Source organism: Rhynchophorus ferrugineus, unplaced genomic scaffold, assembly GCF_030347505.1.
Source record: "Rhynchophorus ferrugineus isolate W39M unplaced genomic scaffold, kcgeb_rfMv2 rfM1, whole genome shotgun sequence".
NCBI classification, from domain to species: Eukaryota; Metazoa; Arthropoda; class Insecta; order Coleoptera; family Curculionidae; genus Rhynchophorus; species Rhynchophorus ferrugineus.
This window is the reverse complement of record NW_027472580.1, coordinates 94094719-94106448: the sequence shown is the minus strand read 5'-3', so window position 1 is coordinate 94106448 and position 11730 is coordinate 94094719. Positions and strand designations below refer to the sequence as shown.

Here is an 11730-nt window from a genome sequence, read left to right as displayed (position 1 = left end):
ATTAGGCAATTAACCTCTAAATATGGAAAATATTCCAATAAAAACATACAAAGTATTTATATTTTAAAATAATTTATAGAATGTTTCACGTAATTATTTTCACTGTGGTCCCTTTTCTGTTATAATTCTATTAATCTCTTTATCCCCAAAATATATTATACATCTTATGGTTATTTGTAACATTCTTTGTTCAAAACTATTATGTATTGTACAATCTGAAGGTTTAAAAATTACAATTTTAATAATATATCTGTTCAAATTACTTTGATTTCAAATACATTAAATGAGACAGCTTAAGGACTCACATTACAATAAAATAATATTGACGGAGTTGCTAAACGATACCTGAGAGATTAATTAATGGTCTACGGAGTTAGTCATAACAGAATGTAAAAAATAATTGCATTTAAATACTTTTTTGACATAAGTATTGGCGGATGTAAAATCCCAACTATCTTGGTTAAGAACCGTTAAGTCATAACTTACTAATTTAGATGTATAGCCAAAATATATTTCTTTAAATAAATCAACCCCTTAAAATGTTGGTGCTACTTTAAAAAAGTATCTTCAATGTCTATAATCTATATCTTCACTATACAAATATTAATTGACTTTGCGATAGCGTTCTTCGGAATTTTCTCAATATTCCATTTGAACACATTTTTGATTTATGCTCTGGCCAATATTTTTACTTCCACATCACCTATTTTTTTGGTAACTAAGTGAAAAATAGGTCAATCTTCATATCAGTGTCTTGTTATATACTAGATCTTCTATGTTATAATAATAAATTTGCAAGGAGTATAATGATAAGTAATATAACAAGTGGCCAGTCCAGTTAATAAATATACTTTTGCATACATCAGTCAATGCATTAAGGTCAATGAAAAGAATATATGCCTGGAAAGTACGGCCAATAAAGTGTGCCTTTTTCACCAAATTTTATTTGCCATCACTTTTGATTAATGTATGACCGACAAAAGCCATTTAGTGATTGGGGCTAATATGAATATCCATGATATGCCTCATTCATATATTCCTCATATCCCACAAAACGTCTATGCCTCATTATCTCATTTATCTATTTTTGAAAACGTTACCTTATTCCCAAAAATACTTGGTTTTGTAGTAGTTATGGAGGATTTTGGTTTTATAATTCGAATTTATCAACATATACAAACACTTAATTATGTTTAGGATTTTGCTTGCCTTTTTCTTTTGATTAACATACACAAGCTTTTTTATGAGAACGTTTAGTATAAGCGTTGACATTCATTAGTATTTTTTCTTGAATTAGTATGAAAACCAGTATTTGTTTTCAATATTCATTATTTGTGTGGAAATATGACTTTTTGCATATGAATTACCTGACACATTTTTAAACTGCAGTACTATTTCAACAATTTAATAAATCTAGATGTGTCATATACTTTATATTATACTAGCGACCCGCCCCGGCTTCGCATGGGTGCAATGCTGATACTAAATAAAATACACTACAGAAAAAATATGAACGTTGTATATAAAAACATAGCGGCCCGCTCCGACTTTGCACGGGCATAAAATATATATGCCTATGTCACTCAATGAAAACATGATTAAAATCGATCCAGTATTTTTGGTTCATTCATTACTGCCCTTGGCCTGCACGCATTAAATTTGGAGTAAAACAATTCCTCTTCCCCTATACTTACTATGAAGATTTCCTGCTATCTTTGGAATATCTAAATTCATACAATTTTTATTACATTACACATTTTTATTCAAATTTTTCATTTGTAATATCTCCGAAAATATTTGTTTAATTTACATGCTGTAAGGAACCATATTGATCTATATTAATTGCACACTGTATTTAAGGTACTTAATTCGATAAGGATTAATGCCGTATTGCTTAAAATAGCTTCGTAAATAAGCCATTTTCTCACGTAAAAAGTAAACAATAATAAAAATGGTTAATGTGGGTTATCCCTAAAAGATAAACATATACCATCCCGGACTTTTTTGTAGACCTTTTTATGGTGTACAATACTGTAGTACATTAATTTGATCTAACTCGTAGAGCTAGGCAGCGTTTTTGCTAATTGCTATATAAGCCTAAAAAATAGGTTAATTTACGACATCACGTTAGAATTCTCTAAAATTAGCAATGTTGCCTTAGTATATTATGCATGTATTATACATATAAACCTTCCTCTTGAATCACTCTATCTATTGAAAAAAACCGCATCAAAATCCGTTGCGTAGTTTTAAAGATTTAAGCGCACATAGGGATATAGGGACATAAAAGGCGACTTTGTTTTATATTATGTAGTGATTTAGAGACTAAATAGGTTGAATTTGTGTACGGCGACATCTCTCGAGATAATATGGAATTATAATCTGAAAAATATTATAGCGATGTCTACTTTTATAGAGAGGGGAAACAATAATCTTTACTTAATATAAACATGTTTTTAATTTGATACTGAATTTTGTAATCGTCTATCCATTTTTCAAGTTAAAACCCTATTTTTGGAGACTTATGGAGTGCCATCTAACGTGAAACCACTTAAGTTTTAGTTAGGGCTCTTGTCCAAAGATGTCAGAACAGGCGTTTTATTATTTTCCTAGCGTGTCTAATTCCTTCGATTAATACAAAATATGAATCGATCATTTTAATAAGTAATTGCCGTTTTATAATTAATATTACGTAAACTCAAGCTTTCACGGCACTATTTCGAGCTATTTTACACGTTTTCCTTGCTGGGTGTCGACCGACAACCCGATTTGGTACTTTTCATCTGGTATGAAAGCTGTCGGATTCATTTTTTTGTATCTGCATGTTACCGGCATAATTATTCGGACACAATATTTCAGAATGCTCGCAGAGAAAAAGGTTCAACATACATCGGCTTCCTAGGAAATGATCGATGCGGGGCTAGCATGTAATAATTGATAAATAGATTTATATCCTGTTCGTTGTTGTTTTTTAGATAAGTTTGTTAAGTAACTACCAAACAGATTTGTAAATTCGCAATGATTGTAAATTAAGAGAAAATAGTTGTTATGGTCAAATTTGTTATATCGATTTGTTTTATAATAACGTTGTAAGGTTTTTTGTTGTTAAATTGAGAGAGAACTTGAGACTGAACTTCAATCAAGTCATAGTGATACAGAGCCAGAAGTAACAAATATCTGAATTGAGGATGTAAAAACAGATCTAGTAAACGCACTTACTAGATGTACTGGAAAGTCATTTCCTATAATGACTTGAAACTGTGGGCCAGTCAAGACATGCTGAATCGATCTGAAGAAGTGATTATCACAAGACGCTAGATCTGGTGAGTACACTGGTGATTGTGTGACTCAGCGTTATCTAGTTGTACAAGAGAATAATTTTGCATTTGCTACTTATTATTGCTGGCTTTTTTTACAACAATACTTTTTTCGGTTGGTTTAATTGACTGCTATACATCTGTAGTAACAGTTTCATAATATACAACACCTAGCTGATTACACCATATAAACAGCAGGGCTATATATTTATAGGTATTCTGCTTCTAACAGGTCAATTGAAAAGTGCGTGGCCTGACATATAAATGGCGCTACTAGAATTAAATCCATATGTTTTATGGTAGCCCTAACTCTCAAAAGATGCGTGTATAAATTTGACAGCTGTCGGATCATTAGCTTGTGAATTATAGCATTTCGAGTGAAGCAACTTTTGTTATTGTGAATTGATAAAAAGGAATTCCGCGTGTTGATAAAATATTTCTTTTTGAAGGGAAAAAATACAGTTGAAGCAAAAACTTGCCTTGACGCCGAGCTTCCTGTCTTCCCTAGGAAAATCAACCATCAATGGTGAAATGAGCACCGAAGACGGTGAACGCAGTGGACGCCCAAAAGAGGTTGTTATCGACGAAAATATTCAAAAAATGATTTTGAATGACCGTAAATTGAAATTGAATAAAATAGCAGACCTTCTAAAGATATAAACTGAACGTGTACATATTATCATTCACGAATATTGAGGCATGAGAAAGCTCTGTGCAAAGTGGGTGCCGCGCGAGCTCACATTTAACCAAAAACAACGACGGGTTGATGATTCTGAGCAGTGTTTGAAGATTATCAAGCGTAATAAACCCGAGTTCTTGCATCGATATGTGACAATGGATGAAACATGGCTCCATCATTTCACTCCGAAGTCTAATCGACAGTCATCCGAGTGGACTGCACACGATGAACCCGCTCCAAAACGTGGGAAAACGTAACAGTCAGCTGGCAAGGTTATGGCGTCGGTATTTTGGGATGCGTTTGAAGGACGAAATCGCCGAAAAACGGCCGTATTTGAAGAAAAAGGAAGTGCTGCTTCACCAATACAATGCGCCGTGTGACGAATCACTGAAAACGATGGCAAAATACATGAATTAGGCTTAGAATTCCTTCCTCATCCACCCTAGAGAATATGGCGGATCTAGCCCCAACGACTCAGATCTCATAAGAATGTTCGCTGGAAAGAAATTTTCGTCGAATGAAGTGGTGATCGCCGAAACTGAGGCCTATTTTGAAGTAAAGGACAAATCACACTACAAAAATGGTATCGAAAAGATGGAGGGTTGCTATAATCAGTGTATCACTATGGTACGTGTTTTACTATGGTAGGCCGGGGACTTTTCAATTGACCTGTTACCTTCATCGAAATCATCACAATTGAGTTTTTGAAACCATCTCTCACATATTTTTGAGGTTAAAGTTCCTACCAGCAAACGATGACTTTGAACGGCTTTTTTCTTTTGATGAAGTAAGAAAAATAACACGTGTCACAAATGCACATTTTCGTTTTACAAAGGGGAATAAGTATATGACGGTTTAAGTTTCGAAAAATGTAACATCTATAGCTTTTAAGCTTTATGTCAGTAGAATAAAATTGTCAAATATGTCGAATCACAACATTGTATACTTAAGCCGAGCGACGTCTGTTAGAAAAACCAGTAATGATTTTCCGGTACACCTGGTGTACCAACTCCAAATGTATTCGTATAGCAACTATCGAGTATGATTTCATTTGTATATAACCAGTCAGTTTAATATCAGTAGCAAGAAACATCTCAATAATATATTTGCATATAAATAGTCAAATATATTTGAAAGCATTGAAAGCACTTGGATGGGACATATTATCGCACTCGACGTACTCTCCAAACTTTGCCCTGTCTGACTATCAATTTTGCTCATCAACGGGATACGCGCTTGCTGATCAGCACCTCGCCAACTTCGAAGAAGTTGGAAAAAGGTTCGATGAATGTTTTTGCTCAAAGGACAAACAGGTTTTTGGGATGCAAATTTCCTGAAAGATGGGCGAGATGTATAGAATCAAATGGCCAATATTTTCACTAATTAGATGTATCTATTTTCTTGTAAATTATGTAGTTTTTTTTCTCAAATAAACCGGTAGTAACTTTCCGATACACCTGATACTCTGTCTAGTATCTGGATCATATTACCTTATTATATTATATTTGATGTAATTCTCTTTGATTGAACCTAAAAAAACTATTAAATTTGTTATTATTATTATTCTTGATACTCGATGTTTTCAAGCATACTTGACTATTTGGGAGGTTTTTTTATATTGATATTGATCTAGATGGTTTTAAACAGTCGAATAAAACTCGACAGTTGCTATACGATTAGAGAAATATGACAATTGTTTCAGTAAGTGTTTAGTGGATTACAGGAGGGAATTTAAGCGATACGAATAGGAAATGTAATGTTGAAAGTGCAATTTGGAGTTAATATAAGGAGAAATAATTGATGTCTTCTGTCTGCCCGCGTTATTAACTGTTATCTAATCCGGTGCTTTCCCAAAATATCCGTAGCCGACTTGATTTCGGTGAAATACGAAAGTAAGCAACAATTATTATCCCGCATTATGCGATGGATTTCTTAATTGCGATTGTTGTAACGAGAGCTCTCGGTCGAAGAACGATCGCGGAGGAAGTCCTCGCCATCTGTTCGGATATGCGGATCGCGGAGCCAACGCCCAGCTGAAAAAAAAAACAACGAAACGTAAAATAGAACGGCTCTCGCAGCTCGCGAATCGCCGCCATTGCGTAACGACAATTAAACTTTCGTGCGACTTGTGTGCCTTTTACGATCGCAACCAGGCCAGATTGAAAGTAAACACACGGGGATCGGAGCCGTGGACTTGGCGGAGAGGCCGCGCACGGTCCCCGCGTTCGCCTTCTCCTCCAGGTCCTCCTCCCGGGCGATTCGGCCGTTACGTGACCGTCGTCTCCGTGTCGTTTCCTAGGAAGTACGCGCTCGGCGGGGGCCTTTCGGAAGCGGAGTCTTTTTTCGTTTTTCACCTGTTACGAGATACTCGGTCGCAGTTTCGTATACGATAGTCCTATTCCTCCTTTTTCCACCGGACACTCGAATAACTAAACGTACAAATTAGCCGAATAGTTAGTTCAGGAATAATTGTTTAAAAAAAAAGAACAACGTTATCTTTCTTCCTGATTTACGTTTTTTATTTAATTTTTTAATATTTTTTTATGAAATACTTTAAATAATTACAGTATTGTAGTTTGTGAAGGAGAGCAAACAATGTTTTTATTAATTACTTCTTACTTGAGATATGCTTAGTACAATCTTAATTTACAAATTAATTTATTACTACTGTTCTGTGGTACTTGCATTAATATTTGTATATTGATTGTTCAGATAATCAATCAAATTAAAATAAAACTAATCTACTTAAGCTAAAATTAAAAACACTTTTCTATACTAAACAAGTTCGTGTGGTTTGGTTCGCTTCAATCTTCCGATTTTCTACGTGTTGTCCAGTAGCTGTATTGCTTCCACGTTGATTTAGCAACCTCATTTCATATTTTAAGGCGAAAACATGAATCGCTTCATGACTCCATGTAATTTGGAGGTCATCCTGCAGTTCTTTGTTGGTTAAGTAGCGATAAAAATTGATAATTAATCCTAGAACTTTGTTTTGTGTGCGTTGGATTACTAGTTAGTTTGATGTTATAGTGTAATTCCACATCTGATCTGATCTCCACATCTGATGAATGATTCCAAAACACTACCCTATGAAACACTAGCCGAAATAGGTTTAAGTGTTGAGAAAGCCCCTTCATGCGGGACTCTGTAAGAATGTTCATCAGGTCGGCCGGAATTTGTGGCTGTCGACGCGATTGTTTGTCCGAACTCTCACTACTATTTTTGTGGAAGGAATTCGGACGGGAACACAGAACACCGGTTGAATAAGAACTTGTTTATTTCATGTGTTAAATACTACATGTGTTCGACGGAAGGATGGACAGAATATTAGGTTAGGTAAAAGAAGTACGGAATCGCTATGGAAGTGATACTATTACAAGGGGTAGAGAAAAAGAGAAAAGAGAAAGGGACAAAGATGTCATCGTGGTGGTTTCATAGCCGAGAACCGAATGGTATCAATCCATCAGCGCTGCCAACCTTTGAACTGAATGTAGATGTAATAGTGGTGGCCCGAAGGATTGTATCAGTCGCTACAACTTTAAATTTTCTTTCGGAAAGATATGTTTCCAGCATTCAACAGTAATTCTGCGATAGCAATTTCTTCATTTTGTGTATTAATCCCAAATACTATACCCGGTCAAAAGCTTGTGAGGCATTCAGAGATATTGCAGGATTTCTTTTCTTCGAATGCCTGTTTAACAATCGCTTGGTCGATTGTTGAGTGGTGATTTGGAAATCCAAAAACTGGTATTTTTATAAATGGTTTAATACGTTTTAAAAGCAGTTTCTCAAATAATTTTGATATCGCAGGCGTGAGATGCTTTTATTTTATCAAAAGCCCATTAAAATTCTAACCGGTGTTATCGCAGTATATGTTTTTTTCTCCCGACCACCTACTAATACTAATTTCTCCGGAGACCATCACAAAGGTCCATATCATAAATTTTATGCAGTCTGTGATGGCTTAACTAACACCTATTACTGTCGATCTCTTAATGAAGAATGTTCGTTCCCACAGTATTAACTCCTTCTTTATCCAAATTAAAATTGATAAATACCCTGAACATTTTTTATCTATTCGGATGGATCTGAGAGTAATGATTATATGTGCGATACTTTTATATCAGCGTTACCGATAAAGCACTTTAAGTTTCTCTCTTCATCGAGCCTGTTAAAAGCTGGATTAATAGCCAGCTATACAGCTTTAAGATTTGTGCAGAATATATAAATAAATGTTAGAGTGATCGCTTCCGACGTGATGGTCTTCCTGGAAAGCAGGAAAGCTGAAAAGAAAAAAAATCCTCCCTAATTCGATACAACTGATTCTGTGAATTGACTGCAAATTTCAGAAGTAGTAGTAGAACCGTTACGTTTTGGGGCTTCCTGTTCATATTGGAATCGAGGACAATGAGAATATTATCTGGCAGAGAAGAGAGAGATCCTTATCGGGAAATTTCCTTTTCTGGAGTAGATATTTAAAATCTTTTGTTTCTGTGCTCTTGAGATAAATCTATCAATATTAGCAGACGTAAACTTTTTATATTTACACGTCCTCGAATTAGCCACAGTAGGTTTATTCCTGAATTTCTTGATGCTCCATCTTCTTGGTGCCTCCATCGTAGTGTAACGGGTGCGGATTGTAATTGTCTGTTGGGCTATGTACCCCTCACAGAGGCGACTCTTTAACTTGGGAGGAACAATGGAATAAATGCTTATATTTATACTTCACTTATATCATAACCAAATGTTATACTATTTTGTAAAACTGGGAATATATTCGAAATAGCCCAAGAGGCTGGTGGGTTATTAATAAGTAGTTATTTGCTATCTAATAATTTTCCCTTAATATTATTTCTTTGTTCTCAATCTCAATGTTCGCCGAAGCTTAGTTAGCTCTCGATGTTTGCAATCGATCCAATGGAATCCATATCCAAGTTTGAAATTCGGAGCGCATGCAAAAAACTTTATTTGGATTGGCTTTATTATTGGATTATTTGGATGAAATTTCGGAAATAGTTCAAGGTAGTCCTCTTTTTCTAGTGCATACCTAGGTGTAACACGCTGCAGTTTTTGTTTCTGTCTTTGAACTTCGACGTATCGTTAACTTATATTTTTGTATATCTTTATATTACGGGTACTAAGTACCTAAGCCTTCAACAAACTACATTTATTCAGCATTTCTCAAGCGATATAGTATCTGCTATATAATCTATAATAGCTAAAACATCTTTGACAGTAAATATTGAGCTAAGATCAGCTAAAAAATTTATCGTCATCAATCAAAAGCTAGACAAGCAATCAGGGCCGTCCTAGATGATTAAGATGCTTGATGATGATTTCAGGGAACCTATTCAGATCTCAACACAATATGTGGCCAGTAATTTTCATGCAAGAGGCTGCGTCTGTTACTGATCCTTTCACAAAGTTATTTGGACGTCGTAATACATGTTGTTGATCCCACCACATGCATAGGAAGATATTATAGTCATGAACACTCCACTTAAATGTCTACATGTATGGCTCGACTTGATTAACTCATAACTTGTTTACTTTTTTATCTTGACAGTTGTCGTCGCACCAGAAAACGCCGTGGTTTTGAAAATGATCAGAATGACATTTTCAGTTTATTCTTGTGGTAGAAATTTTTCCTCCTATTGTATCTTTCCTATAGCATTTAATTGTCTAGAAACAGTTAATTAATTAACCACTTGACTATCTGAAAGATGTTTGAGACTTCGAGCTGTGTTTTCGTTCAATAAACTTTCATTATTTTGTAATACATTGATCCGATTCGATGACTTCGACTTTGTTTGGTCCTTTAGACCTTTCCTCATCATTGACAGAAAAATCACCGTATTTAAAGCATTGGGACTAAAACTGCCAAGTGAAATATGTATTTCTAGAGCAGATTTTTTCACATCAGACGACAAAAATCAAAAATCAAAATGCAATTCTGTGTATTCTATGTTTACATATACACTGAAAGACTACTGAATGTGTAGTTGATAACCTCAGTTCAACATTCCGTAATAAATAATGAATTTAAATGAAATTTATGTTACAGTATATTAAATTTTATTCTCCTTCCTTCATTCCAAACATAAAAAGCAACGACTTAATGAGAATCAATCTTTAATTTCAATAACAATCAATTTAATTGCTGTTATTTTAATAGATTATCCACGGGCTATTACTATTTAGTTATGCGATTGGGAAAAAACGAGCTTGTTTCTCCCTAACGGAACTGCGACCGGCAAAAAACTGCTACCCGATCCACCACGGGGAACCGAACCGCGCACGGAACAAGAAAAAAGAAGAAGAAAACCGTCACGAAGATAAAACTCCGGGAACTGAGCGCGCCCAACGCAGTGAGTGCGTTTAGACGTCGCGGTACCCATCAGCAGCCGTTTGGTTTCCATCTCCGACCACGCGGTTCCACTTCTTGCATTCACCTGCTCCGAGTGGTGCCGATCACCACGCAGTCCGCGCCGTCCGCGAAGACAACCACGTCCTTCCGTCGAGAAAGTGCAGTGAAATTGAGTTTTCCCGAAGAAAATCCGTCCACCGATCGAAAGGAGACGACCACACAACGCTTAAAAGGTGCGTCATTTTCGATTTCCTCAGATATCCATACAGATCAAGTTTGATTTTATGGTTTTTTATTATCCAGTACTTGATTTTAGATTGCCAAACTCGAGTAATAAATAATTAACAATAAAAAAAAAACGATTAAGAAACATTCAATCGCGGGTTAGATATCTCTCCACTTTTGGAGGTCGAACCCCAATGCAGTTTCGATGATATAAATCTTGAGCAATTATTCCTCGATGCATCGGAACCAAAAAAATCCTAATAATTAAATTATTTTCTCTATATAAGAAACTTTATTTTACTTAATGCAATTCATTGTCTTGGGCTATTTAACAAGTGGACTGAGACGCTATCGCCGACAGAGTGCTACGGAAGATCGACTTTTTTTACTCCATAAATATATATATCAAGATCCGATTTATATCATCACTAAATAGCAACAATTACGCTATCTGAAACAAAGGTACTGGTCTTAGCCGGGGGAATGAGTGAGCGGATTTTTTTACGTTATTTTGTTAAAAAATTAAACGATTAGATTGTCCTCCGTCTTTATTGTTTCTTGTGCTTTGTTAACATTGATATTCGCGGGGTATTATTGTCGTATTTTATAATTTATACGATTAAAGATTTTTTGTGTCGTTTTTGTTAAGTAGATGACTTTATTTCACTACATTATTCAAAGTATTCTCTATTGAAAGCTGCATATCCTTTTTTACATTCTTTTAAGAAGTTAGTTCGTATTATCCAAAACGTATGGAGTCAACATTTGATACCTCCAAATGAACTAAAGCGTATTCTGGATGATTAAATTACGTGATAGTTGTAATTCAGGGTTTGTTGTTCAGGTATTGTTGATGAACAATTCTAATAACTCTGATAGATTTTTCGTATAATGGCTTCTAGTGTAACGTTTGTTTCAAATATTCTTTCGCTTAGGATAATGGACTTTTTTTTGCATTATTTAGACATAAAATAAAATGTCCGCACTTACAGTTTCATTGGCGTTTAATTCCCTTGCTTTGAAATTATTTCCATGGCCTTCAAATATCCAGAAATAGTTGAATAAACAACTCTTAATAACTCTGTGAGTTCTTCTTGTATTTGGCATGGATTTGTACCCAAATACACCTCCAAATGATCATT

At 35.1% G+C, this 11730-nt stretch overlaps 1 protein-coding gene across 1 annotated transcript in view; it reads left to right on the top strand.

Annotated features, from left to right (window-relative positions):
• Positions 1–10361: 10361 nt before the first annotated feature.
• Positions 10362–11730, top strand: part of Cad89D (Cadherin 89D) — a 102132-nt gene continuing 100763 nt past the window's right edge. The window contains exon 1 of the mRNA XM_076398169.1: positions 10362–10596. The gene's annotated coding sequence lies outside the window, so the exon portion shown is untranslated. The remainder of the gene's footprint in view (positions 10597–11730) is intronic.